This window comes from Sus scrofa, chromosome 3, assembly GCF_054392235.1.
Source record: "Sus scrofa isolate SSC_HxYL_T2T_F1_AM1 chromosome 3, Sscrofa_HxYL_maternal_Yorkshire_Landrace_v2.0, whole genome shotgun sequence".
NCBI classification, from domain to species: domain Eukaryota; kingdom Metazoa; phylum Chordata; class Mammalia; order Artiodactyla; family Suidae; genus Sus; species Sus scrofa.
Genome location: NC_139385.1, coordinates 103,370,645 through 103,395,478, shown reverse-complemented (window position 1 = coordinate 103,395,478; position 24,834 = coordinate 103,370,645). Strand labels below are relative to the sequence as shown.

The window sequence follows — 24,834 nt, the reverse complement described above, 5'->3', positions numbered from 1 at the left end:
TTTTTTTAATTTTTAAAAATTAATTTTTTCTTTTTTTAAGTGGGCAAGATGCAGAGGTAAGGGTTTGTATAGCACCCACATCACTGACTCTCTTTCTGGCTTTACTGAAATACAATGCACAAAATTTAAAAAAATAAAATAAAAACTTCATGAAAGCAACACAGTCCCTTGAGCAGTATTTAGATTAATATACCACTCCTTCTCTAATGCTTGAGACTAGGACTACCATAATTGATAGCAAATGCATTGTCAAGGTACTGAATTATATTGTCTCTATTTATGAACCTGCAGTCTTCCATGTATTTGAGTGCTGATGGATTGTACTAAGTGATTGGATTTAAAGTGAGCAGAGAAAGGTAATCAGCATAACAATTTCATGTGATGATGGCCTTTTTATCCTTATATGTGTGGAAGTATATGACAGTAATGGGATCTCTTTATTATTTAGTTCATCTAAGTGTTCTCTTTCAGCTTCAGAGAAAAGAAAGACAAAGGTTTCATCTGTGTAGAAGGTGCTCAGTGGAATGTTTTACCAGCTTGAACTGCAACTATTTCCATATAAGAGCAGTGGATTGCTTCTATATGAGTGAGTACCTGCATGTGTTTTTGTGTGCATGTACTTGCATGAGACAAGCAGGAGGACAGGAGCTAGAGGTGGTTGATGTGCAAACTTTTTAAAGTCTTTTATCTATTGCCTAGATTTGCTTGTGTCCAGAGACCAATTTAGAAAGACTGATGGTGGCAACCTTCTCAGGTCAGTTTCTGGAAAGAACTCTAGAGAAGTCCAGATTCTGTTGCAATATTAGAGACTCATGGTGAAAAATATTAGGCACTAATATAGACTTAATATATGTGTTCTCCCAAAATTTATATGTTGAAACTGAATCCCCAGTATGATATTTGGAGATGAGGCCTTTGAGAGGTAATAAGGTCATAAGGATGGACCCCTGATGAGGAAGATTAGTGCCTTTATAAAAGAGACCTCAGAGAGTTTCCTTCCCCTTGGGCCACATGAGCACCCAGCCAGATGGAAGATAGTAGTCTATGAACCTGAAAGCAAGTTCTTAAGAGACAGTGAATAGGCCAGGGCCTTGAACTTGGAATTCCTGGCTCCTAAAACTCTGAGAAATAAATTTCTGTTGTTTAAGCCATTTACTCTATAGTATTTTTGCTATCATAGTCTAAAGGCACTAAATTGTAATGTTCCTGTGTTAGTTCAGGCTGCTATAACAAAATACCCATGGACTGGGTGGCTTATACGTAATAGAAATTTATTTCTTACAGTTCTGAAGGCCTAAAGTCCAAGATCAGGGTGCGAGAATGGTTGTATTTTGATAAGAGCCCTCTTCTGGGTCACAGACAGCTGTTTTTTCTTTGCATCCTCACATAGTGGAAAGGGTGAGAAAGTTCTCTGGTGTCACTAATCTCACACATGTGAATTTGGAGGGAGCACAAACATTTAGCCCATAACAGTCCTCACGCTTTTCGTTTTTTTGTCTTGTTGTGATCAATAGGCTTTTGAAGGAGTAAAGGAAAGAATATCAAAATAAGTCAATTTAAAAAAGGATGGGAGAGGCTAATTCTTCCCTGTTTGTCATTTCAGGCCACAGCTATTTTCAGGTATAAGACATGACATGCTATTAGAAAAGTTTTTAGAAATAAAATCAAAAGCCATTAGGTTCTACCCTCATGCCTAATAATAAATCAGCAACAATGCTCAAAATTTGTTTTTACTTCCTCCTTGGTGTCCCAGTTTCCTATTTTGTATTTTCTCAAATAGTTGTTTAATCTCAAATTCTGTATATATTTACGTAATTATTGCGTTTATTGTATGCCTTCCTCCATTTGTCCTTAGGACCAGAGTTTGTTCGGAGGTGAGTACCATCTTCAGTGACTAGAATATTGCCTGGCGCACTGTCCTCAAGACACTCGATATATTTTTTGTTAAACTACTTGACTAAAGCAACTTTGTATTTTAATATAGGAATTCCAAAGAGCCAATAAAGAGAATTCATCAAGCTCTCTGAATTGTATGGCTTCTTCTGGATAGTTGAACAGCTTTTCTGAACAGCTTATGGTAAATTACTGAATTCCTATTAATTCTAACTATTTTGAGTAAAAATAAATGGAGACTATTGAGCTAGTTTTTGCTGTGAATGGGATTAAATAGAATACCATTTAACTTTTTTTTTTTTTTTAATCACTCTAGGTCATTATTATAAAATTAGCTATTAGACTCTCCAGAGGTGTGTGTGAATTTTAGTTCCTCTCCAAAGGGTTGTTAGTGATCTTGAGACCACAGTACTTTTAGTTGGGTCTGTTCCTTTTGTCTCCTGTTCTCTTGTCACATCACCAGCTATTACTTTGTACTCCGATGTATGTACATACCTGTGACAGCTCATTCCACGAACACTCCTGCCCCTACGCCATAATTTGCTGTCTTTATGTAATTCGGACCTATTTTAAAGGATTTACAATAAGAGTGGAATAAGAGAGTATAGGAGTTCTCTTGTTGTGCACCAGGTTAAGGATTTGGTGTTGTCAATGCAATGGCTCAGGTCCTTGCTTGTGATTCTGGTTTGATCCATGGAAACTTCCACTTGCCACTGTTGTGGCCAAAAAAAAAAAAAAAAAAAAAAAAAAAAAAAAAAAAAAAGAAAGAGAGAGAGAGAGAACACCAGTTTCTTTTGTCTTTATTGCCTAGTTCTAGGTTCTTAAGTGTATGCTAAAGACGTGAGAGCGACAGACATTTGCATTATTAAGAGGTGTGGTGTTACTGTGATTTAAGCCACAGGACACATTGGCCTGTAGATCCCCTCTTTCCCACATGCATGGTTGCCTCCCCCATCTCAATTTTATGAGGTCTAGCTAAACACATAATACCTCCTGAACGTGTGGGAGAAGGAGTAAGGATACCAATTAAGGTCCTCCCATTGGAAAAAACCCTACTCTTAAAGTGTTCCCATTAACATAGGCCCTTAGGGTAAAGTTCCATCTGAAGACACATTTTGGTTGAAGCAGCAAATGGTGAAATATTTTAAAAAAGAAGAAAGGTGGTACATTCACATGATTTTACAAATAATGCAAAGGTCTATAATAAATCTTGAATAATTCATTTGACTTAGATTTAAATAGCTCAGGTAATTCATGCAGCAGTAGATATGTGGTTGTGTAACAAATATTCTTATAGCTGCAAGTCATACATTTATATATTTTGTTGTGGATTGTGTTCAAAGATTCTATCTACTCTGCATTTTGAGGGGAAATTAGCCATCTAAGAACAAGGAAAATAGAGTTCTTTGGTCTCTGACATGAACTGTCACGAATCACAGCCTTGACCCTTATGCTTTCAGGAGGTCAATTTCCTCATCTGTCAAACAACCCCTAATGTCTCACTTGCATTTTAAATTCTACAACACATTGCGCTGGATCACAGGATTGAGGAGGAGTTCTGGTTCCCCCCAGTAGAGGGGAGTGTTACCCAGACAAGGCCTCAGAATGAGTCTGGACAGATGGAGCAATGGAAGCAGAATTTAGAGGATGGAATGGGCAGCTACCTACCTCTCTGCCTTGAGTCACCAGACCACAAATGCTCCTCCACAAAATAGCAATCCCCAGTAAGCAGAGAAAAGCACTCCTCCTCAATCATTTGCCACTATTCCTAAAATGGACACATTACTCATTGCTACTGGAATATGAACAGGAATTTAAACTCCTACAATCTGTGTTGTTTTCTGAAATTTAAAGTTTGTTCTATGAATATATTCATTTATATAAAATACAGCAGCTTGTCTATACATATTGAACATTTAAAAATTACAGTTGAAAGTCGCAGGTTTTTTCCTCCTGCAAAAATATTTAAGGAGTATTTATAAAGTTTGATTGTGTTTAATATCATGCTGAGAAAGGAACACATAATTATACTTTTTAGTATACAAATAGCAAAAGTGATTGGCCTGTGACAGACAATTTTAAAATTCTAAGTGTCAAATCCATAGTCATAGTAGTAGACCAAACTCTGAATCTCCATCAACCTACAAAGTGTACATAGTGCCTCACATTGGGGTGGTCCCCACATGAGCCACAAAAAGCTAAGAATGCATTCTCAAAGAACAAGACCTGTCTCCTGGATAAGACTGGTGCAGATAAAGTATAATAGCAGGATTAGATTAAGATGCTGTCTCTTCAATACAAATAGTAACTCAGTAGGAGATATGAAAGTATTTGTGGAAAAAGTGAAAAAATGGATGAATTAAGATATCAATATGAAGTATAGTTCATGGAGAAGTTTTCACTAAAGGGGTACTATTTAACAGTGAAAAAATAGGAAAATAAGACAGTACCTGTAAAAATACACTAAAAGATCAAAGGTACTATGTACATGTAAGATAGTATTATCACCATTATTACAAGTTGGGGGTTCATGGCCACCCTGAGATCCCTGTATTCAGGGAACTTTGAAAGGCACTTTGATAAAACTTTCTAACTCCTGCTTCCTCTTTCATCTTTATCACTGATAGAGGGCCTACTTACTTTTTGGTTTTCTTTTAGTATCAATGCTGAAGCTGAAAAGGAAAGAGTAAATATAAGAATGATGTAATCCTCCCTGGGCCAGGAAAGCATGGTGCCCTGCTCCAGTCCCAGACTAGAGGCAAAAACCGTCTTTCTTTTTTTTTTTTTTTTTTTTTTTTTATTTTATTTTCCCACTGTACAGCAAGGGGGTCAGGTTATCCTTACATGTATACATTGCAATTACAGTTTTTCCCCCACCATTTCTTCTGTTGCAACATGAGTATCTAGACATAGTTCTCAATGCTATTCAGCGGGATCTCCTTATAAATCTATTCTACGTTGTGACTGATAAGCCCAAGCTCCCGATCCCTCCCACTCCCTCCCCCTCCCATCAGGCAACCACAAGTCTCTTCTCCAAGTCCATGATTGATTTTCTTTTCTGAGGAGATGTTCATTTGTGCTGGATATTAGATTCCAGTTATAAGTGATGTCATATGGTATTTGTCTTTGTCTTTCTGGCTCATTTCACTCAGTATGAGATTCTCTAGTTCCATCCATGTTGCTGCAAATGGCATTATGTCATTCTTTTTTTTATGGCTGAGTAGTATTCCATCGTGTATATATACCACATCTTCCGAATCCAATCCTCTGTCGATGGACATTTGGATTGTTTCCATGTCCTGGCTATTGTGAATAGTGCTGCAATGAACATGCGGGTGCACGTGTCTCTTTTAAGTAGAGCTTTGTCCGGATAGATGCCCAAGAGTGGGATTGCAGGGTCATATGGAAGTTCTATGTATAGATTTCTAAGGTATCTCCAAACTGTTCTCCATAGTGGCTGTACCAGTTTACATTCCCACCAGCAGTGCAGGAGGGTTCCCTTTTCTCCACAGCCCCTCCAGCACTTGTTATTTGTGGATTTATGAATGATGGCCATTCTGACTGGTGTGAGGTGGTATCTCATGGTAGTTTTGATTTGCATTTCTCTTATAATCAGCGATGTTGAGCATTTTTTCATGTGTTTGTTGGCCATCTGTATATCTTCTTTGGAGAAATGTCTATTCAGGTCTTTTGCCCATTTTTCCATTGATTGATTGGTTTTTTTGCTGTTGAGTTGTATAAGTTGCTTGTATATTCTAGAGATTAAGCCCTTGTCAGTTGCATCATTTGAAACTATTTTCTCCCATTCTGTAAGTTGTCTTTTTGTTTTCTTTTGGGTTTCCTTTGCTGTGCAAAAGCTTTTCAGTTTGATGAGGTCCCATGGGTTTATTTTTGCTCTAATTTCTATTGCTTTGGGAGACTGACCTGAGAAAATATTCATGATGTTGATGTCAGAGAGTGTTTTGCCTATGTTTTCTTCTAGGAGTTTGATGGTGTCCTGTCGTATATTTAAGTCTTTCAGCCATTTGGAGTTTATTTTTGTGCATGGTGTGAGGGTGTGTTCTAGTTTCATTGCTTTGCATGCAGCTGTCCAGGTTTCCCAGCAATGCTTGCTGAATAGAGTTTCCTTTTCCCATTTGATGTTCTTGCCTCCCTTGTCAAAGATTAATTGACCATAGGTGTCAGGGTTAATTTCCAGATTCTCTATTCTGTTCCATTGGTCTGTCTGTCTGTTTTGATACCAGTACCACACTGTTTTGATGACTGTGGCTTTGTAGTATTTCTTGAAGTCTGGGAGAGTTATGCCTCCTGCTTGGTTTTTGTTTCTCAGGATTGCTTTGGCGATTCTGGGTCTTTTGTTGTTCCATATAAATGTTTGGATTGTTTGTTCTAGTTCTGTGAAAAATGTCATGGGTAATTTGATAGGGATTGCATTGAATCTGTAGATTGCTTTGGGTAGGATGGCCATTTTCACAATATTGATTTTTCCAATCCAGGAACATGGAATATCTTTCCATTTTTTTACATCTTCTTTGATTTCTTTGATTAAGGTTTTATAGTTCTCGGCATATAGGTCCTTTACCTCTTTGGTTAGGTGTATTCCGAGGTATTTGATTTTGTGAGGTACAATTTTAAAAGGTATCGTATTTTTGTATTCCTTTTCTAATGCTTCATTGCTGGTATACAGAAATGCAACTGACTTCTGAATGTTAATCTTATATCCTGCCACTTTGCTGAATTTATTAATCAGTTCAAGGAGTTTTGGGGTTGAGTCCTTAGGGTTTTCTAGGTATAGAATCATGTCATCTGCATACAGTGACAGTTTGATCTCTTCTCTTCCTATATGGATGCCTTTGATTTCTTTTGTTTGTCTAATTGCTGTGGCTAAGACTTCCAAAACTATGTTGAAGAGCAGTGGTGAGAGTGGGCATCCCTGTCTTGTTCCAGATTTGAGTGAGAAGGCTTTCAGTTTTTCCCCATTGAGGATTATATTTGCTGTGGGTTTATCATAAATGGCTTTGATTATATTCAGGAATGTTCCCTCTATACCCACTTTGGCGAGGGTCTTGATCATGAATGGATGTTGAACTTTGTCAAATGCTTTTTCTGCATCTATTGAGATGATCATATGATTTTTGACTTTTTTCTTGTTAATGTGGTGTATGATGTTGATTGATTTGCGTATGTTGAACCATCCTTGTGAACCTGGGATGAACCCAACCTGGTCATGGTGTATAATTTTTTTGATATGTTGTTGGATTCGGTTGGCTAAGATTTTGTTGAGAAGTTTTGCATCTATATTCATCAATGATATTGGGCGATAGTTTTCTTTTTTGGTGGTATCTCTGCCTGGTTTTGGAATGAGGGTGATGGTGGCCTCATAGAATGTCTTTGGGAGTATTCCTTCTTCTTCAACCTTTTGAAAGAGTTTAAGGAGGATGGGCACCAATTCCTCTTTATATGTTTGATAGAATTCACCTGTGAAGCCATCTGGTCCTGGGCTTTTATTTGTAGGGAGTGATTTTATGACCTCTTCAATTTCATTTCTAGTGATTGGTCTGTTCAGTTGGTCTGCTTCTGCTTGATTCAGTTTTGGCAGGCTGTAAGATTCTAGAAAATTGTCCATTTCTTCCAGATTGTCAAACTTATTGCCATATAGTTGTTCATAGTATTCTCTTATGGTTTTTTGAATTTCTGCTGTATCCGTTGTGATTTCTCCTTTTTCATTTATAATTTTGGTGATTTGGGTTCTTTCTCTCCTCTTTTTAGTGAGTCTGGCCAGGGGTTTATCAATTTTGTTCACCTTTTCAAAGAACCAGCTCTTGGTTTTATTAATTTTCTCTATTGTTTTTTGAGTCTCTATTTTATTGATTTCTTCTTTGATCTTTACAATTTCCTTCCTTCTGCTGACTTTAGGACTTCTTTGTTCTTCTTTTTCTAATTCATTTAGGTGGAGGGAAAAAAAACCGTCTTTCTACACAATGCACCACCTATGCTATTTCTGGCTGTGACACTTCTCCCTTTTAGGGGGAGTTGAAAGTTTCTCAGATTAGGAAGAAGCCTGGCCACTTGAGAGAAAACAAAATCATGCTCTCTCCCACCCCATTCTCTTTTGCCTGTAGCAACTCTAAGTGCAATAAAATGTGAGGGTAGAAACGAATTGCTATGGCAACGAAGTGTACTCTAATAACGAAGGTGGCACCTGACACGCAGGAGCAGCTAGAACCTTAAGGGAGAGGAAAAGGAAATACACCTTGAAGAAGGAAGAAAAAACAGTTAAACATTTAGTGGAAGTTTTCCATTCACCAACTCACATATATTGACACATTTAGAAAAGATGGATTCATGTCTTCACTCACTTCCTTCTAGGGGTGTTCTAACAAAGCAAGGTTTTATATTTTGGGGTACAGCGTACCTAGGACTTCATAAAAGCAGGCAGAAGGAAAGATCAGATGCTTTGATCTAGAAATATGGAACAACATGAAATTGATGGGCGAGCCACAGAAGCCTAAGGATCCCATGTTTTATCACCAGGCTTCCCAGGCAGGGCTTGGTCCAACTTCTTTGACAAGATAAATCTCTTTGGCATAAGAAATATTTCAGAAAATGCCTACCAAGCTGGATAGGGGCCCAGAAACAATACAAACCCATCATAAGTAGACTGAACACTCAAGGGCCTTAAGGAAAATAAAGCGAGACTGGTCAGAATCAGACCCTAGGTTCAAGGAGATTGAGTTTATTCCCACCTATATACCTTCAAAAATGTAAGTTACGTATTCAGAATTGGCTAGGCTATGCTGCAAAGTACATCAGCTCCAACATGTTCAGTGATTTAAGTAACAAAGGTTAATTTCTCATTCACAGTATCTGCCTGTCACACCAAGATAGGAGGCACCACTTCCTCCTTACTCTGGGAGTACAGATGGGTTTTCCCAGTCATAAAGGTATTATGTAAGAATTAAATGCTTTGATCTAGAAATGACACATGCCACTCAAGTAACTACCTAACCCGTTGGTCAGAACCTTGCTATCCAATTTCAAGAAGGAAGCAATGAGTGATTATCTTCCCATGTGCCTGGAAGAAGAAAAGTAGATGTAGATACAGACAAATATAAGTCTCTACCATAATTTGAGCTCACCAGGAATTTTTATGAGATGTGTATGCCAAAGCTTCTAATTAAAACACATGTTTATATTCTCTGGGAAAGTTGTAAGCCATTGTGTTATATAAAAACATCCTCATTCCCTTCAAGGATGTGCACATATGAGGACAGAGACTTGCTGAGCATCCTGGAAAGCATTGGTAGATGATTACAGTCATGTGGACTCATATTCAAAACTGAACAGTTTCAGGCTCTGACTACTGGTAAGAGTTCAATAGCAAAGTCTTGCAAAGGTGTAGGTTGAAGCCTTGTCATCCATCCAAAGGTGAAAAGATGGATATAAAAATGAGGTTTTTCAAAATCAGAAAGCTGCCAGAGCCTCATGATGGCTGTTGGCAGACCTAGTTTCTCTTCCAAATCTTTATTAAAGTATTCCCCAACTTAAAAAAAAAAATGAACTAAAATGAAGCCTGTATTCAATTCGTTCTCCTTACTTAAATTTTTCATGCTCAGTTCAAACCCCATTTCTATGCATTCTCTTCTTTGTGCACTTACACTTAGCATGCATTTCTTATAAAAATTAATGGTTCTCGAACATTCCATGGTTTCCACTTTGCCTCTCCACTCAGTTTAAGTTCTGTGATGATAGTAACCTTACCTTTTACTTTTCCTCTTTTGCAATCTATTCTAAGACTTAGCACAGGGCTGTTACAAGTTGGCAGATAATATTTATTGATTATACCAGTAATTCAAAAGGGAAGAATTTTTATTGAGAAAGATGCCCCAGCCTAAAGCAAACATCCTTTAGGTAACTATGTTGTCATCAAAAACTGTATTTTAGAAGACAGCTCTCTGATTTGGAGTCTGTTGTCACTTCACTTCTTTAAGCCATCTTCCAGTGAGATAGAAAAGGCAGTAAAAGAGCGAAAGGGGGTAGCTAGCGATGACACAACTGAATAGGATTTTAGGAAGCCTTCCCAGACCCCCACCTGCCTTTTGTCTGTAGAAAAACTTTTGTCAAAGAATAAATTTACTCAGAGAAGTGAGAAAATGCAGAAAGGGAAATTGTCATGCAAGACAAAATACTAATACTTTAGCCATTAAACGAAATCAAGGACCTTTAGTTCTTCCTCAAGGGCTATAGATAATATCCTGAGCCATGTCCTTTGAGCTATTTTGTAGATACTAAACCCCCACCAGGGGAAAGAAGTTAATTGTATGCTGCCCACAGGCACATGGACCCCAGACTGGTTGGAACCAGAAGGTTGATGATGCTGATTCCCAATTACCTCACCACCAACCCATCAGAAGACTGTCCCTGTCTTTATAAACCTTTTCCTAAAAGCCTTCAGGTAGTTCTGGTTTTTAAGCATCAGCTGCCCTGGACTTCATGAAATAAGGCCCTTTTTTTCCACTTCACCCAAAACTCTTGTCTCCCAGATTCAATTAGGTACCCATGGCAACAATGAAAACAGTATAGCCTAGGGAAATAAGAGTTGAATTGGAACCTGAATCTTGAATTCTAATCTTGAGTCTGTCATTTACCAGCTAGGTAAAGATGGGCCTCAGTGTCTTCATCAATGAAAAGGGATACCTGCAACTGCCTTGCCTACTTAACAGAATGCTGTGAAAATAGAATAAAATCATGTAAGCTTAAAAAATCTGAAACTTTAAAAATACTGTACAAGTATTATTTTCCAGTGGGGTCATTAAGAAGGACCTACTCCTATCTAGTGTCTTCTGTGGCATCAGAGCAGTTTCAGGATAGGGGATACACCGTAAATCCCTGACAACACAGGCTCTGAACTCCTTGAAAGCTTTGTATCTAATCAGCACAAGGTCCTGTTGCTAATTGCAGGGGGTTTCTCCCCAGGTGTCCAGTTCAGTTTGCAAAGTGTTATAACATTGTGAAGCGTCAGTCCTCTCAGAATCCCAGGAAGTAAGAGTGTGATCTGATTGTGACTGTAGATTGCAGGTTGATATCTCCAGGCTGGTGGTGATTTCTAACAAAAGCAAAACAGCAGGTATCCTAACAAAAGGGCACTAAAGCTTCCCACATCTCTGAGAGGGCCTGCTTCCCCTCTGGGCATCTCATTCTTCCTCCCTCCCATCTGGAGAGGAAAAGACCATGGCTGGAGCCAGAATAAGCCTGCCCACCTGCAAAGGCAGGCATGAGTGGAGGCTCTGGCAGTAGAGAGAGAATTACCAAGGGCAGGAGAAGCTCAGGTGGAGCTGGGAGCATGTGGATAGGAAGTGACAAGACTCCTTTGTAAATCATAGGAATTCTATGCGGGAGCGATGTTAATATGTTAGCCCAGCAGTACATCCTGCAGAGGAGCTGTTATGGTGGAGAACGTGGCAGAACCACCAGTGGGAAACAGGAGGCCTGGCCTTGAGTTTTAGTGCCAACTTTATTAGCTCTACGCTTAGCTTCTCTGAACATTAGTTTTCTCATCTGAAAAATGTCAATAGGAGGAAAAATAAGAGCTAGTTCAAAGCTTTGGTGTGAAAATTGAATGAGAATGCTTATGAAAGGGCTTTTCTTTTATAAGAGTAATCAGTAGATGGTTTGTAATTATGAAAGACTTTATGTCCATATTCTACACCTCCTCAAGAGATTCAGGCAGTGACTGTGAACTGAACTACTGTGAGGTAGAAGGAAACAGGTCTGGGAGCAGAACTGACATCCAGCACCATGGACAAAGTACAGCCTGAATGCTCTGCCAAGGCAAAAAGCATTTAGGAAGTCCTCTGAATTCTGGTAGTTCTGAGGCTATGGTTGTGATGCAAATGGTAATTATGGCCCTACAGAGATACCCATATCCTAATCCCCAGAACCAGCGAATACCTTGTTTTACATGGCAACAGAAGATTAATGTGGCAAATTAGCTGATGTTAAAAATGAAAAATTATCCTTAATGATCAAGTAGACCCAGTATCATCAAAAAGGGTCCTTAAAAGTGGAAAATAGAATCAGAGGGAGAAATGCAGTGACAGAAACAGAGTCAGAGTGATGCAATGTGAGAACTCAGACATTGCATGCTTTGGAGGTGGAGGCCAGGGACAATGAAGTGCAGAATGTGAGCAGTCTCTGTGCTAGAAAGGGCAAGGAAATGATTTTCCTCTAGAGCCTTCAGAAAGACTGCAGTAAAGATCCTCAGCCTACACTTTGATTTTAGCCTAGTGAGGTCCCTGGCCAATCTCTAACCTGCAGAACTATAAGATAATAAATTGTGTTGTTTTTAAACCACTAAGGACATGGTACTGTATACAGTAGCAGAAAACAATATAATACTCAACACAAGATGTTTGATACTAAGAAAGGTCTTTTGATATCAAGAGGTTTGCATATCAGCAAGGTGAGTTAAGTGAAACAAAGAATTCAGAGACTTAATATAAACTGTAAAATGGACATGAAGTTGTCGTTTTTAATATCAATCCCACAGCTTAAGGAAACAAGAGTAGATCTGAGAGAATCACCAAAATTCACCTTCTTCACTGAGACCCAAGTATTCTGCCTATAACATGAATCTGATCTTGGTAAGCCCTTACTTGAAATCCTCTGTGGACTTCACATTGCCAAAATAATACATTTAACATTTTATCTCTGTGATCTAACTTCTTATTTCTCCAGCTTCATCCCCTTTAACTGTTCCAACTACAGGCTACAGTCTTGCCATAGCAATTGCATTCCTGTCATTGAAAGTGCTGGGATTTCCAGGTCTCTGTACATATGGTATGTTTTCCACTAAAAATATTCAACATTTCCAATAATGCCATTTGAAGCAACATGAATGGACCTAGAGATTATAACATTAAGCGAAGTCGGAGAAAGAGAAACATCATATGATATCATTATACTTGGAATTTAAAATATAATACAAATGAACTTATTTACAAAACAGACTCACAGACATAGAAAACAAATTTATGTTCACCAAAGGGGAAAGGGGATACATTAGGAGTTTGGGATTCACACATTCAAACTACAATATACAAAACAGACAACCAACAAGGACCTACTGTATAGCACAGGAAACTATATTCAGTATCTTACAATAATAATGGAAGATAAAATGAAAAAAAAATATGTATATGTATGTGTGTATGTGTGTGTGTGTGTGTGTGTGTGTGTGTATATATATAATCATTTTGTTGTACACCAATTAATTATTTCAATTAAAAGAAAATTCTTCATTATCTTCAGTTTGCAAAGTTCTTTATCATTTAGTTTAAATGGTACTTCTTTGGGAACTCATTGCTTTAGGGTCATTTTTCCAACCAAGAAGACTGATGTAGACTCTGTAAGCAGACATTTGTTGACATTTTAGCTGATCACTGTCCAGCCCACCACCCTATGAGCAGCTTGCTCTACCTTCAGGGAATTTAGCATGCACAGTATTTGGGGGAGAAGGATTCCCAAGGCCCACTTCTTACCTATTAGCTCCCCCTCTTAAAACATTGAAGTTAGAGGAATTCCTCTTATGGCTCAGTAGAAACCAACCTGACTAGTATCCATGAAGTTGCAGGTTTGATCCCTAGGCCCTACTTAGCCAGTTAAAGATTCGGCATTGCCGTGAGCTGTGGTGTATGTCACAGACACAACTTGGATCCCGAGTTGCTGTGGCTGTACTGTAGGCCAGCAGCTACAGCCCTGATTGGACTCCTAGCCTGGGAACTTCCATATGCCACACCTGTGGCCCTAAAAAGCAGAAAAAAAAAGCAAAAAACCCCCCAAAACTTGAAGTTAGCAAGCCAAATCTTTCTCCTCCCAAGCCTCTACAGCCAGAGGACAAGTATGTGATCTAAAATTGATCAAGCTCCCAGTACTCTAGTTCCTAGCACTTTGCATTTTGAGTCAGTGATGCAAGGAAGTTCACAGGCTGATTAATGGTAAGGAATGCAGTAGTCAGCAGACTCAGTTTTCTTCTACAGCAGGGTCTTGGCTTGCTTCATTCCTGCCAATTTTCAATCCTTATCCTCCATCTCCTTCACCTTGTCTTGCTCCCTTTCCAATATTTTTCACCCTAAAGCAAGCTGGAGTGAGTTTCTGTTTCTCTATCGGGAGTCCTTACTAATTAATACTGCTTTCTCTGGGCTCCCATACCACACCATTTATGCACATATAATAATACCTATCCCTTGTACTCTTATACTTTATTCATGGTTAGGATGGGTTTGCAATAGCTCTAATCATCTCAAACTAGATATAGCAAAGTTGTATTTCATCTGATCAACCTGGTTAGAGTTTTACAATAGGGAATAATTTTGGGAATTTTAAAATATTATTTTAAAAGGGAGTTTTGCAGAGAAAAATCACATTCACTTAAGCAGATGTATTGTGATAAAACCTATGAAAGAAGTCTATGATGTATCTGTAGGGTCAATCAAGGATGAAGGAGATTACAGAACAGAGAGGCAGAGACTCATGAGGCAATGGATTGAAACACTGGATAACTGAGTTTAGAATTGATGTTTGTGTTAGATTTTATCATTACAAAGAAGGACCTACAGAGTTCACTATGATGTGTAAGAAGATCATATTAAACAATTGAGAGCTCCCAAACCCTGAGAAATTTATGGAACAAAGTCTGATAATTAAATATAAAAAATATAAAAAATACTAAGCTGTAAAATAAATGTTAGAAAAATCAAAAGAGCAAGTTTGAAATTTCCTGTGATAATTTCTTTTGCAATTTAAAATATTAGTATTTTACAAAAGTATTTCTTGTGTTTTTTGTTTTTTTTTTTTAGGTATTTCTGAACTGTTTATATCTTGATTAATCAGTGTCTTAGACTGCCGGTTGTTGATTCAGTACTGCATATGCTAGACAGTCAATGGATAAAAATTAATGGATTTGAAAATCTCCTGGTGAAATAAAGCAAGTTGTTTGCATAACGGAGTTTTTGTTGGTGGTGTTATTTTTGTTGGAGGGTGTTGGCTTGGGGATTAAGGGATTGAACATTTTGAAACACCAACCACGAGCCCCAGAATCTCATTTTCCCATCCTACAGTCTGGTGGCTATATCTATTTCAGTCTTAACTTGAGAAAAAAATGAGATTTTTGGAAAGGATTTCTCTGAAGACTTAGAGTGAAAAATACCTGGACCCGAATCTGAATGCAGAAGGCAAGTTTCACCTCAGGTGTTAAGTGTTTGAATCAGGCCATGTCCTGTGGAGTAGTGCAATATCAAATAGTTTTGGAAAACTCTCTTGAAGAGTCACATTCACTGACCAGGTCTTCAAAAGGAGAATCTTATTTTTAGCTCATTTTCTAACAGATTTCATGAAGAAAACACTGCTGTTTTGTAGGAGCAGAATTTGAAAGGTAGAAACTTTTCATTACATGATCATTAAGCCTCTTAAGCCTCCTCCATTGCTTGCTTATGTATTCTGTCAAGTCTGGAAAGCATGGATAAGATTAAAACTGGCCATAAAGTGCCTGCACTAAAAGATTTCTTTTTCTATCTGTGAAATTATTGCTAAGATATGTTATTAATGCAGAAACATTACCAAGACATGCAAGGTGTATAAGTATGTGAGCATGCAGATGTGGAGGGGTACATATGTGTGTGTGTGTGTGTGTGTGTGTGTGTGTGTGTGTGTGTGTTTGAGGGGGAGGGTCAGTGGCATAACACTTATAAGAATCACTTTGTGAACAAATTCTGGTTGAGCCCTCACTGAAGGACTTTTATTAGCCTTTCCATAAATACAGCTGAACTACAAAACACAAAGTATAAATGAGGTATTACTCTTGCTCACACCAACTAGACACCTAGTTCTGAGCTTTGTAGTCTTTTTTCAGTTCCCAGTGGACACCATTCTTCTCAAATTACACAGCTTCATTTCACTAGATTTTCAGTGTGCCAGCCTCCACACGTCACCTCCCCAATTTTTCAGATTTACTGGATTTTCCTGCAGCTGCATGAAAATAACTATTTCATCATGCAATGATTGAGCTTTTAGTGCTTACCTAGTCAGGGTCTAATTCCTTAATAAGCTATGCCTGCAGAATTTTCTAACGCAAGAATACCAAGAACATTTGTTACTGAATGGAGTGCTTACCAGTCATTAGTTGCCATTAAGCCACAATTAGATCAGTTTTCTACAAGCTATAAAATCACTTTGGCATAGCTGATGCTCAGGGAAATTTTTATACAATCCCTTGCTTTTTTTTATTTTTTCAAAGTGAAAACTGATCCTGCGTGTGCCGGGTAATCCTTGCTTTAGCTAATATTCAATGTGTATATATTTCAAAGAAGAAATGATTATTACAGTTTACAAATGATTCTGTCTTTATTTGTAGCCATTCCATTTGCACACTTAGATTTATATTCTCTCTCTCTCTCTCTCTCTCTATATATATATATATATATATATATAGGTATGTATTCCAGTGTGTGTGTGTTTGTGTGTGTATGTACAGGGTATGTGTACAGAATATAAAAATGAAGCCTTAGAAATTGAAATGGCTTATATAAAGGCAGTATCCATTTATCAAATGCTCGATGTTTTAGAAACCTTTGACAGGCTGCAGATTTTCATTCACTCTTTAGTTTAAACCTGTAGAAATAATTTGGCTGGTATCTCTGCATCGGTTGTTACTAAATGTTAAGCTACATAGATTTGAGAAGTTTCTATGAAGAACTTAACACTCTCTATTCCTAATTCTGCCAAGAGAAAAAGTGAAAGATTTTTTGCTATTGAGAGGGGAATGGTAAGGTGTTGAAATAACATTTTCCATTATTTCTTCCTGTGTAAAATGTTTAGGCTCTGAAAACTCTTCAATTAACATCACAAAACCAATTAGTTGTGTAATGTTCATTAGGGCAAGAGTACATCTGGGTTAGCCCACATAGCCCCAGTATCCCTTTATGGAAAGGAACAATTTTGATTTAAACAGTGCATTATATTAACCTTCTAGATGTTAAGGAAATTATTTAAACCTTTTATACAATTGATGTCTTCAATTATGTAATAAAATAATATTTACTCTGCAAACTCAGTAAGAATTTACTATGCATCTCCCCTAAGAACATGTGAAATGCTATAGGTGTATGACATGGTTCTGTCTGATGATGAGGAATTTACCTTTGTGATTTAAGTCCACTATAATTAATTTGACAGTGTTCTGGGAAAGGAAGAAAAGCACTGATTGTCTTCCACATATATAAAATGATAAAAGTGAGATGCTAAAACTTTCTGGCTTTATGACCTTGAATAATTTGCTTAATATCACTAAGGCTATTTCTCGATCATAAAATGGAGACAGATGTGGGATTTTTTCACCTACATCTGAATATTTTCTCCCATCCTGTAGGCTGTCTTTTTGTTGTGTTTATGGTTTCCTTTACTGTGAAAAAGCTTTTAAGTTTAATCAGTTTATATTAGTTTACATTTGTTTTTATTTCCATTACTCTAGGAGACAGATACAAAAAGGTAATTATGTCAAAGAGTGCTCTATGTTTCCCTGTGGGAGCTTTATAGTATCCGGTCTTAAATTTAGGTCTTTAATCCATTTTTAGTTTATTGTTGTATATCATGTTAGATTAATCCCCTAAATATACAAACATTTCATACAGGTCAATATAGAAAAACAATCAAAAAATGGGCAGAAGATCCAAATATACTTTTCTCCAAAGACAGGCAGATGGACAACAGGTACATGAAAAGATGTTCAACATCCCTAATTATTAGAGAAATGCAAATCAGAACTACAGTAAGGTATCACCTCACACCAGTCAGAATGGCTACCATCGAAAAGTCTACAAATGGAGTTCCCGTCGTGGCTCAGAGGTTACCGAATCCAAGTAGGAACCATGAGGTTGTGGGTTCAATCCCTGGCCTTGCTCAGTAGGTTAAGGATCCTGCGTTGCCATGAGCTGTGGTGTAGGTCGAAGATGAGACTTGGATCTGGCGTTGCTGTGGCTCTGGCGTAGGCCGCCTGCTACAGCTCTGATTAGACCCCTAACCTGGGAACCTCCATTTGCTGTGGGTGTGGCCCTAGAAAAGGCAAAAAGACCAAAAAAAAAAAAAAAAAAAAAAAAAAAAGTCTAAATAAATGCTGGAGAGTGTGTGGAGAAAATGGAAACTTCCTATACTGTTGGTGGGAATGTAAATTGGTGCAGCCACTGAAGAGAACAGTGTGGAATTTCCTTAAAAAAACTGAAAATAGAAATACATAATTCTGCAATCCCACTCGTAGGCATATATCCATTGAAAACCATAATTTGAAAAGATACATGCATTTCGGTACAGCATTATTTACAAGATAGGGAAGCAACCTAAATATTCATAAACAGAGGAATGTATAAAGAAGATGTGATATGTAAAATATATATATATATATATATATATATAATGGACTATTACTCAGCCATAAAGAAGAATGAAATAATGCCATTTGCAGCAACATGGATGGACCTAGAGATTATCATACTAAGTGAAGCCAGCCAGACAGAAAGACAAATATCATATGATATCACTTATATGTGAAATTAAAAAAAAATGACACAAATGAACTTGTTTTCCAAAAAGAAATAGATCCACAGGATACAAACATGGTTATCTGAGAGGAAGGAGAGTGGGGATAAATTAGGAATTTGGGATTAGAATACACTCAGTACTTATATATAAAATAGATTACCAACAAGGACCTACTATATAGCAGAGGGACCTATATTGCAGTATTTTATAATAACCTATAAGGGAAAATAATCTGAAAAAGGTATATATCTATGTATACCTGAATAACTTTGCTGTACACCTAAAAGTAACACAACATTGTAAATCAACTGTACTTCAAAAAAAAAAAAAAAAGAACTGTGGTGAAGATTCAATAAAATAAAGTCCACAATAAGCTACGCTCAATTCTGATCATGTGGTCTAGCTCAGAAGATGTTGGCAAAAATAAAAAGTTGAATGGATGGATGAATTAATAAGTACTAACCACTAAATAAATTCATATGTATATTGAAAGGGATGAGGGTAGGAAATACGGGAAGGGGCAAGCATTCATTAATCATCTTCCATGTGCTAAGCAATTTTATATTCTCTCTCTTCCCTCTCTCCCTCTCCTTCTCTCTGTATCTTTTTATCTCCGCCATTCACTAGCTTTGTGACCTTGGGAAAGTTCATCTCTTCCTGCCTCAAATTCCACAATTCTACAATAGAAAAAATATTAGTTTTTTAAAAAATTTTAATACGTAAAGCACAGGTACATAGTAAGTGCTCATTAAAATTTAGTTACTGCTATTTCATTTAGCTGTTATTATTTCATGAAAGGCATAGGATGGTAATGGAAGAAATGCAAACGACACTCTACTGAGAAAAATGGAAGTTCACACTGGATCTCTCCAGGACGAGGGGTTTAAAAAGGAATGGTATGCAACTGAGTGAAAGCCATATCCTCCCTTACGATTCAGTCCTGCACTTTTTCTTTCAGTGAGTGTGATTATTTACCACATAATTATTTGCCACAGATAAAACAGCAAAAGTGAACAAACAAAAAAAGCCAAGGTGATGTGGTTAAGTCACATTTAGCTACTGAACTACAAGCATCTTAAGAGGTTCCTCCATGGCCAAATCCAAATGCTTATAATTCAGAGTGTTTCTTCAAAAATATTCATGAATGTATCCTTATAAGCAGTGTTTCAGTAACTAAGTGTTCTTTATAATAAGCATCCATTCCTCCTAACATGCCTTAAAAGGAAAACTGATGCTATTATTTTAGTTCAAAAGATGACAAGACAGAAGGAGGTGAACTGCCTGGACTAAGGTCATACATTAGTCAGTAGCAGAGACAGACTCAGAATGCAAAGTAAAAGTAAACAATTTTTTCCCCCAACACTAGTGGTACTTCAGTTCTAAGACTATTAGCTTTCATTGCCTTGACTTTAAGTTTTGGTACATTTAATTGCTTTTGAAAGCAGCAAGCTTTATACTATCTTGCCTACTTGGATGAGTTTTTAAAAATCACAAATTTCACTTGTGGTTAAACTTCAACTAGTTGTCAGTGTATTTATTAAAGAAACGCTCTGTGGAGTCTAGTCCTTGCTTCAGCCTTAAACAACAAGGAGGTTTCCTCTGGGCCCTAGCCACATTATCTGAGCAGCTGATTTCACTCTGTCAGGGGCTTCTGACCCCAAAACCTGACTTATCCAATTAGCCAGGTGGTATGTGGCACTCTTTTCCAGGTCATGTCACACATTTCTGTTACTTGGAAAAGCAGTTAATTAAGTTGGATTATTATTATTTTTCACTAATAATAAAAATGGCAGTCCACCTTGGACTTATACCCAAGCATCTATTTCATCCATGTGGAACCTGGGGAACATTAAATAAAGTGAACTGTCTCACAGTTCACTTTCAATAATCACAGAAGGAAGTCAAACCTAAAAAACAGAAGGTATACCTAGCAGAGCTTTGTAAGATGTCTTTGACTTTATTTGGGTTTTGTTCTCTTTTGGTTTTACCACTTACCTGTCTCACTATGGGGATTAACATTGAAATGTGGTGTATCTCTTCTTTTCTTTGATAGCAACGAGAGGGGATAAAGAGCTGGGAAGCCACCCTCAGTCCTACAGCCAGGCAGTAATGCAATGCAGACAGACATGATAATTCAGCAGACAGAGGACATGACAATCCAACTTGAATTTGACGTGTGACTTTGGAGGCTGGAAGAGCTAAGCCACCCGTGGAACTCTTATATTGAAGAAAATGAACCCTGCTTTTAGGAAATGGTAAAGGACCCTCAAAAACTTTTCCCAGTACCAACATGGCCCCACTGCCTCTGTAATACAGTCCCGGGCTACCTGTCCAGCAATATTTACCATTGTTTCCTTTCCCACTCCCCATGCAGTATGTAAGCTAAACTATTTGAAACTCTCTGTACAAACTCAAGACAATCTTACCTTATGCATCTCTTTCTCCTCAAACATCTTACTCTCATCTCTGCCTGTATTCCTCACCCCAGGAAATAGAAGCTCTGTTTATCAACACTACTAACTGCCAAACAAAAGATTTGAAACCACCCTTGAATTCTTTTTTATATCTGCTTGTCAGGTCCACCTGATTCCAACTCCTCACCCCTTCCATTAGTACAAAGCTGCTGCAAGCCTCTGCCTCTCTTGTGTGGATTATTGCAATAAACTTCTAATCAGTCTTGTTGTTTCTTCCCTTGCCTTCTTGCTATCTATTTTCAACAAAGCAGATGGTGATTCTGTTAAAATATAAATCATATTGTGTCACTCCTCTGCTCAAAGTTTTCTTTACGTCCCATACTAGTCAGACAAAGGCTAATCTCCCAACAATGACCTAAAAGTTCTTATATGGTCTGGACTCATCTCTTGCTCTCCACTCATCCCGTTCTAATCAGAATGGCTTCCTTGCCTTTCCTTGTACAAATCAATGATACTCACACCTCAAATTCTCTACACTTGTTCTGCATGAAATTCACCTCTCCTTGTTAAAAAATGATGTTTCTCAGAGTTCCCGCTGTGGCTCATTGGGTTAAGAACTTGATATAGTGTCTGTGAGGATGCAGATTCAGTCCTGTGCCTTGCTCAGTGGGTTAAGGATTTGCCTTTGCCACAGGCTGTGGTGTACATTGCAGATGCAGCTTGGATCCGGTGTTGCTGTGGCTGTTGCACAGGTCTGCAGTTGCAGCTCCAATTCAGCCTTTGGCCTGGCAACTTCTATGTGCCATGGATGTGGCCATAAAATGAAAAAAAAAAAAAAATGATGTTTCTCCTGAACTCTTCTTCAGATATCTACTCAACTGTCATATTCTTTGTGAAATTTATATTTTTCTCCTACACACTATTGATAATTATCTAACATATTGTGTATTTTATTTGTATTGTTTTCTTATGTCTCCTATCATTAGAAACGAGGTTCATGCAAGCAGGTAGTTTTATATGTTTTCTTCATCTATTTTGTTTATTGTTGTATGTCCCAGGCCCTAAAAGAGAGCCAGATATAGAGACTATTCTCTTTAGATATATCTAGAATGGATGAATAAATAAAGTCACTTCTTTACATTGCTGAAAGACTTCATGAGTATCTCAAAAAATAATAGAGTTATTTCTCCCATAGTTCTTAGAGAGTCCAGAGCATACAATTCCTGAATTCCAGACATCAAGGATAATGAAATCTTCTTTTCAAATAAATGTCACTATTACTATTAAGTCCTGGTTATAGCTGCACAAACTCCCTGTGGGCATAGTTAATCTGAGGCTCCTTTGAAAAAAATGTCAATTGCCCCTTGGTTTCTCCATTTTCTAGCACCGTGACATCCTCCCATGATTAATTCCCATTTCATTTTCCCATAGCATCAACTGCAGAGCCAGCACTCATTCCCTTCAAACAAATTACTAAAGGCAACATGATAACCTGGCAGAACTGTCTTAACTTCAGTTTTTTTTTTTCCCTTTGAAGTTAAATCCCCTCTGCTCTTATCAGATTGAGTAGATTGTTTGTGATGTACTATTGGTTTTGTTGTTCTATTTTAGTATAAACATTGAGTGTATTCTAATGAGAGGTGAAATAAATTTGCTAATGACATGAATAATTATAAGTGTAAACATTAGCTGGGTATGTGACTACTGGGAGAATGCCTCAAAAAAGAAATCCCATGGAGGCCAACAAAGAGAAGAAGCGACAGCTATAATCAAAGTCATTCTCCCCTTCTGGCAATTTATACTGCATATAGATTCTTGATGCTGAGTACATGAGCAGATAGGAAGGAGGAGGAGGATTCAGACTAAGTTTTCAGTTTACAAAGTTGGTAGGTTATTGATGAAGGGTGGTTATGTGCAGTTTTGGACTCTGAATTGCCCAGTGAGGAGAAGAAAGCGCAATTCATTCCACTTGCCTTATGTGTATTATGGTCTTACTTATAACTAGGCGCTGTGGTAGGCATTTCCAAGGAAACACATGAGTAAGCATAATTTCTATTTCAAGGAATTTTCAACTTAGGAGAGAAGACAAGAATATAAATGACTATATTGCAAATATATAGTCACAGTTTGGCACAAAGATATAGGTATAAGAAGTCACCATGATAGAAGCTCAAGATTACTATGAAGTTGAACTGATAAAGAGGTCATAGCTAATTCCTTTGTGTTTGCCAGGGGGAAGGGAGGCTGGGATATGGGTGTAGATGTTTGTAAATGCTGGGGAAATTTTTCTGGAAAGAATCTAGAATAAATTCTGAAATATGAATATGGTTTTTAATAAAGAGGCTCAAGGAGAACATTCTAGGATGTAGATGTAAAGTGGAAAAAACTCAGTATATGGGAAGTAGTCCTTTGGGACTCAGGACTGGGACGTGATTGTAAGTAGGGCTGAAAGAGAAGTGGAGACAATATTAATAAAATCCTTAAATATCAGGCTATAAATTTGTACTTACAGGAAATGGGGAGCTGCTAAAGACTCTGAGGATGAGTGGGACATTATAAGAGTTCTCAAAATAGTAAGATTCTCTTAGGACTTTCCAGAGGAAATGGGAACATTCTGCTCTCTCTCTTTCTTAGTCTTTCTTGGCCTTTCTTGGCTGTTGGCTTCCAAGGTCTGTGTAGAGATAATCTGACCCAGCGTAAATAATTTAGTGATTGAAGTTGAGAGTGTGATCAGTATAAGTCCTGGAATAGAGTAAAACCCTCACAGCCATTGTACTATTATTTTTCCCATTGTAAAGGCAAGGAAACTGAGGCACAAAGAGATTGAGTAACCTGCCCAAGGTCAGTTAGTTAATGTCAAAAAGAGAAAGAGATAGAGACAGACAGGCAGACAGAAAGAGACAGAGAGAGAGTGAGGAAAAAAAAAATGCATGGCTGAATTGTTATAGAAGCAAATACCATTAGACCTTTGCTTAACATATTATAGCCTTGGGTAAATTAATTTAAAGCACTAGAATTTTAATGAGGATTAATGAGTTGAATTAATAGAATTTTTAAATATATAGCTGATATTTTCATAGTTTTAGTTAAATATTTCTCAATTGCCTTATTATATTGACTGAACAGTTCTAATCAAAGAATATTACGTAGAACTATTTTGTGTATTCTGAGCTTTCAAGGCTGTTGTACTCTCTGAAGAACAAACAGAGATATTTGAAGCATGAACAAAGAGAAAAGCCTTCTTACTTTAACTGCATGCAACTAATTTTCCTTAATACTTAGTGAACAGTGAGACAGTGAGTAGTGTGTATATATATACCTCAATGAAATATTTCTCACCATAAGAAAGAATGCCATTTGTGAGTTGCCTTGTGGTACACTGGGTTAAGGAGCTGGCATTGTTGCTGCAGTGGCTCAGGTCACTGCTATAGCATAGGTTCAATCCCTGGCCCAAAAAATTCCATGTGCCATGGGCATGGCCAAAATAATAATAATAGTAATAATAATAATAATGCCATTTGCTGCAACACAAATGGACCTATAGGTTATCATACTAAGTGAAGTAAGTCAGACAGACTAAGACAGATATCATGATATCACTTAAATGTGGAATCTAAAATATGACACAGATAAAAACGGACTCACAGATCTAGAGGACAGATTTGTGGTTATCAAGGATGGGGGTGGAGCCAGAGGAGGGAAGGATTGGGAGTTTGGGATTAGCAGAGGGAAGCTATTATATATAGGATAGATAAACATCAAGGTCATACTGTATAGTAGAGTGAACTATATTCAATATCCTGTGATAAGCCATAATGGAAAAGAATATGAAAATACACACACACACACACACACGTATATAAACTGAGTCACTGCTGTATAGAGGAAATTAACACAACTGTGTAAATCAGCTACACTTCAGTAATTTTTTTTAAAG

At 37.5% G+C, this 24,834-nt stretch overlaps 1 long non-coding RNA gene across 9 annotated transcripts in view; it reads left to right on the top strand.

Moving 5' to 3' along the window:
- LOC146404815 (uncharacterized) overlaps positions 1 to 22,567 on the top strand; it is a 779,473-nt gene extending 756,906 nt beyond the window's left edge. For 3 of the 9 annotated variants that reach the window (XR_014841990.1, XR_014841987.1, XR_014841992.1), the window contains 3 exons: positions 472 to 586; positions 1,985 to 2,077; positions 20,537 to 22,041. This is a non-coding gene — a long non-coding RNA (uncharacterized LOC146404815). Of the gene's footprint in view, positions 1 to 471; positions 587 to 1,855; positions 2,078 to 9,146; positions 9,260 to 20,536 lie in introns of all 9 variants that reach the window. The other 6 variants (XR_014841991.1, XR_014841985.1, XR_014841989.1 and 3 more) reach the window with 4 other exon arrangements.
- Positions 22,568 to 24,834: the final 2,267 nt, after the last annotated feature.